Below are 5,852 nucleotides of genomic sequence, written 5' to 3' on the forward strand. Positions count from 1 at the left end.
AGTAAATTGAAAATATAATTTACAATATGCATGCATGATTAATTCCTGGCATGATAATAAAATGTGACAAAGAGAAAAGGTGCAAAAGAATAAACTCTCTACTAAAAAAAAATCCAAATAGTATACTGTAAAATAAATAAAAAATATGTTGATAAACTTTTCCAATAATAGAAGAATCCTCCTAAGAAACAGAGTAACAATTACTGAGCACTCACTACATAGCAAATACTGTTCACATATACCATTATATTCACATAAGTCCTGTGATTTAGGATTACTATCACTATTCATCAGATGAGAAAACTAAGATGCAAAGAAAAGAAGTAACTTGCCCAAGATCATAAGGCTCATGACTAGTAGAGCTGGGGCTTAAACCCAGGCATCCAGCCCTGAGGTCTGTGCTGGTAACTACTATGTCTTATGGTACTTCTACATAAAGTAATAGAGGCATGAAAAGGGCTTTTAGACAGATGTGTGTTTTTTTTAAGTTTTGGGTTCTATAATATATATTTCTTTGGGGGGGAAAACAGTGAAAAAATCTTAAAATAAAACTAGAGAAGGTTCAAATGCAGCCTCTTCACACATGCTAAAATCTATTTTCTATAAAATATTAATAATAACTGACTTAAAAAATCACTAGTGGTAAATAAATACGATAAGTTGAGTATATGATTGAGCCTGGTTCTTAACTAGGAAAAGTAAGTTTGAATAAAAACATATCCAACAAGCATTCACCAGAGAATTTCCATTATCTCTATTATAACACAATTCTAAAAATGTTTCTTTTATAATTTGCTTTGAAGCTTTATCAAAAGCATACTACTTTTCACTTTATGAAAATAGTATGTGAAAGTTGAGCTAAATATTACTCAAGTGTTTGAATTAAGCTTTTCACAAAGCATATTGGAGGCTCATAATGAAATATGAAACATTTCAATTTGCAGCATTTTTCTTGAACTTTAATAAAGTATAAAATTATTTTCATTCTATTCACAACTTCAAATAGTAAGAATGGGCTAATGATATGCTGTGGTAACAACAACAAAAAAAGCAATGACAAAAATAAAGCCTTATTTTTGCCTTATGCTACCTGCCTAACTATATCTACACCAGTCCCTTTGACAGTTGGGGCTAGGGGGCATTCAACTCATTTTTGTCACCCAAGGATTCACGGATAAAGATTACACATTTTATGAATCCATCATCTCAACTAAGTTTCCAGGTTCACCAAGAGAGGGAAGTAAGCATAAGGAATCACACGTAGGTGATGTATGTCCACTGAGGAATGGCACTCAATTATTAAAACAAGTCCTATGGCCATGCCTAATGTCAATGTAGCAGAGGCCTGAAGGAGAGAATGGGAATCTTGGAGTGCACAAGTGATACCTTCCTGACATTTTTACTTTCATCAAGTTTTTAAAAGTTTTTATTATGTTACATTAACTTATGGGTCTAAAGGTCAATAAATTCAGACATTTCCATTTTTAAACTTACTGTACAAACAAAATAAAAGCAAAAGCAAAAGCTTAGTAATTTTATAATCTACAATTTGGAAATGAATTGCTTTGAGGAGAAAATTCATTTAATCATTTCACAAATATTTATTGAGTTTTGTTTGTATGGGGCTTCCCTCTAAATGCTATGAGCAATTCAAAAAATAAATTAAGAAATCAAGAATCTACCTCCACAGAGCTTAAAAAATAGGCAAGATGCCTACATAAATCAATCAAGTAAGGTGCTTAATATATAAATATCCTGAAAGGGGTCAAGAGAATTGTCATGGGTGTTCAAAGGCGAGAGATCTTTAAGTAACAATTTTGAAGCTGGAAAGGACCTTATATATTTTAGGGATCAACATCTTTATTTTACAGATGAAGAAAATGAGGCCCACAGAGGTTCAAAATAATCTATCCAAAATCAGTTAGGTAATTGCTCAAAGACTAAAATGTACTTGCTGTAAATGAACACTACGTGGAAAACAAATGCAAAAAAAAAAAAAGAAATGTGTGCAGAAGTTTAAGGAACACTTAGATAATGAATATTTGAAAACTAGATCTTTAAAATCACAATTTCATTTATAATTAGAAAAAGATTATTAATTCCCATACTGGTTAGACTAACACATTTATACTTTAAAATCAGTACAAGTAAATGCTATTTCTAATGAAACCTTGTACCTTTAAAAAATTCTTTATGAACTGTTTTTATATCATTTATTTTATTACCCCAGAAAGCACTAGCCAAAATCTTTGAAAGCTGGAACAGTAATTTAAATGTTTAGCCTCATACCTTTTCAAAAAGCCAGAGAGGAAGAGAAAATACAAGATTAAAATTACAGCAACTTTATTAATTGCTGCTCAAAATGCCAAATTTACATATGTTTGAATAAATCTAAATGGCAGAACTGACCACTAAGCGTTTTTAGACAAGTTTGGAAAAAATAATCATGTACTTCATCTTTAAAAAAAAACAATTTAATATTCTAAGCATTTGCCTTTTTGTCAAAGACAATAAATTTGATTAAGCTTATATAAATTACACTGTACTAAACAGTATAATAACTAAAAACACATGGAAAGTGGGGTTAGCCTTACTCATTGCATCACTCTCTAATTTAAAACTAATACCAAGCATATATTCTTGACTTGGAGACTTTTCTAATCTTCTTTTTAAAGCTGCTATTCATAAAAAGGTCAGTGGGTTGTCTTTTTAAAATAAATCTGTAATCACTAGAAACTGTCACTGTATCTGACCAAAATCATGATGAAAGACCAGAGGCTAAGACTTGAATGCAGTAGCTCAAAGGCTAAGAATGAAACAGTAGATGGAAGAATTTGGAGACAGGGCCAAGACCTGTCCCAGTCCCTCAACTGAAACAACCTATTCGACTTTTGGTAGCGTAACCTTGGCCATCTGCGCATTTCTTAATCCACAATGACTCTTAGCCATGAGCTCACACTTTCCGAAATAGTAGAAAACCACCATGAAGCTGTGGGTCTTAGGTTACCTTATGAATCTTACTGGCAGTTTATAGGACACCACCATTTATTCTCCACAAGAGTGGTTTTCAGCTTTCCCCAGTCCACCAAAGCAATGCAAAAAAAAAAATAAAATAAATAAGGCGTCATCTCATCAATGGTTTTTACACATGGGAAGTGGGAGCATGCAGACCAAAGGAATATCAAAATCTCAGTTTGCTTTCCTCTTCAGCATTTGTTTCTATTCCCCCACTATGAGCATCTAATGATGAGCACTGCTCTAGAGCTTTGCAGTAAAATGTCCTGACTCATCAGGCTTTTATTGTAAGCCTATAAGGCTCAATGAAATGGAACAATGTCTGCTAAAAGAGAGCCTCAGACAACTCTATTGATAGTGTGAGCCATGGCGAACCCCTGTCCATCTTTCGGGCCAGAGTGTGCCTATCTTGCCTCTAATCCCCCAGCGGTTTACTCAGTTTGAGCATCCCCATCACTACCATCTCTCCATATGTACACATGTGCATGTACACACATATATCGGGACAAATGCAAACATCAGTGTCCAAAAGGCCTTAAAATTCTCATTTAGTCTTTGCAATGACTCCATAAAGAAGGTGCTATTAGCCCCAATTAAAAGATCAAAAAGTAAGCTGCAGAGAAGTTCGGAGTCTGCCCAAGATCTCAGAACTAGGAAGTGGCAAAGTAAGGTGTCTAAGCGTCTATCTATCAGACCATATCCCAAAGACTGCTTCTACTTCTAGGGTAAAGAGGAAACAAATGGGAACCCCAGAGTTACAAGCCAGCACTTTCCAGGTGGACCATTGATGTTACTACTGCCTCAACTTACTCTCAGTTTCCACTGTGCTATTTACACATAAACTGTTTTGTAAAGACAACGCTGCAAAGTTTGGGTTTTATTGCTCATAACTCATCATAGGATAAAGTATAAAACATCTCAACTGGTATCTGAGATTCTCCACAATCCCACCTGAATGCATCTTTGCAAGCTTACTTGCCACTGTTCCCTAACTGACTGCAACTTCCAGTTCTGCCAATCTGATCTGCTCACTCTCCCCGCAGCAAACTTTCGCTTGACCAACCCGCTTCAGACCAGCCTCTCCTTCAGCAGAATTTTCCAAGAAATTCCCATATGACGCACTCATTTGGCATTTCTGTATTTTTTTATCCAAGTTTGAGAATCCGCTTATGTGGAAAGTGATTTAAGTTATAGGCAGATTTTCAACCATGCAGGTAGTTAGTGTCCCTAACCCTTATGATGTTCAAGGGTCAATGGTACTTTAGAGTGCTCTGAATTGTGCTTTATGGGACAAGGATGACAGGTATCTATAGGCTTATGGACGATACATACAACGTCATAGCTAGAAGACAACTGAGAGGTTATCTGGCCCAAAGCTCTCACATTACAGAAAAGCAAACTTGTTAAACAGTGGACAGATTTTCTACCTATGATTTCATTCAAACAGCTACTATTTGATTTTACTATTCCAGGTACTCTAATTAATTCTATATTCATTATGTCTATTTTTATCTTGTCACTAGCCAAAACCTGGCAATGAAATAATTTATGAAAGATCTGGGAGCCAGTTACCCTGACTCCTCCTTGGAACCCAAGTCCCTTTTAATCAGGTGAGGATATCTTATAGCGGCCAGTCCAGAGGCTGTACACAGCAGGCATTTATTCACTCATTCTTTTATTATAATTTATCTATTTTCCAAACTTTTTTGTCCAAATAAAGTGTTATTCATATACATGACACATGTAGACAAGATTTTTACCAAGCCAGTAATATTTTAGAGCAAACATTCATCCTTGATTCCTCCTTTTCCCTTAAACTCCATATCCAAGTGTTTTCTTTATCTCCAAGGTCCACCTGCTTTTCACTCTCTCCACTTCCTTCACCCCAGCCCAGCCCATTATCATCTTTCATCTGGACCACTGCAAAAATCCCAACCAGTTTCTCTTCTTCCATTTCCCCTCACAAGCACTTCACCCACCCCATCTCCAACTTAAAAATATTCATTTTCTCATTTCACTTAGAATAAGATCCAAACCCATTCCCACAATGCAAAATCCACCCTTACATTTTCTCAGACCTCATTCTCCACACACACACCCTGCTTGGTTTTCTTTCTGTCCTTCAACGATTCCAGTCTCTTTCTTTCTCCAAAGCTTCTCCTATCTACTAGCAGTGTCTCTCTCTCTTCTTTCAGGACTGTCTCCTCTGGATTCAGGTATCACTGAAACATCATTTCTTCAAATCAACTCCTTATCCCTACCATCCCCATTATCCCTATCTCAGAATTCTCTTCACTTCATTCTAGTTACCACAATTTGTACTTATATAGGACACTTGTTTTATGCCCATGTCTCCTCTTTCTCCTGCCTCCAGGCTGTAAACAGGTAATGAGGTCAAGGACCATGCCTTCCTTCTCACTGTACTATCTCACTGCCTGGCATCAAGTCTGGATCAGAAGAGGCAATCAGTACATTTTGTTGAATAAATAAATGCCCTTGGAGATTCACAATATATATATATGACTTTATCAGAGGGGCTACCATAAGTAAGATATTCTACCATAAAAAGTACAATTTATTATATGTGTATAAGTCATACTGGCCCTTCTCCTTCTTTTACAGAGACATGTGGTGAAATAGTAAATCTGGATTTCAACAGGGATTTGACTGTTTCTCTGGTCATATCCTTTTGCAGGAAAAAAGTCCTAAGTTTGAGCCATCAGAGTTCCCGAGTTTCTGAAGCTTCCCAGAAGATTCTGACTCCATGAGTAGGGAATGGGACCAGGGATTTGTACTTATAAAATGTTCCCCCAGATAATTCTTGTCATCAGAGAAGT

The sequence above is a fragment of the Myotis davidii genome, unplaced genomic scaffold, assembly GCF_000327345.1.
Source record: "Myotis davidii unplaced genomic scaffold, ASM32734v1 scaffold269, whole genome shotgun sequence".
Taxonomy (NCBI): domain Eukaryota; kingdom Metazoa; phylum Chordata; class Mammalia; order Chiroptera; family Vespertilionidae; genus Myotis; species Myotis davidii.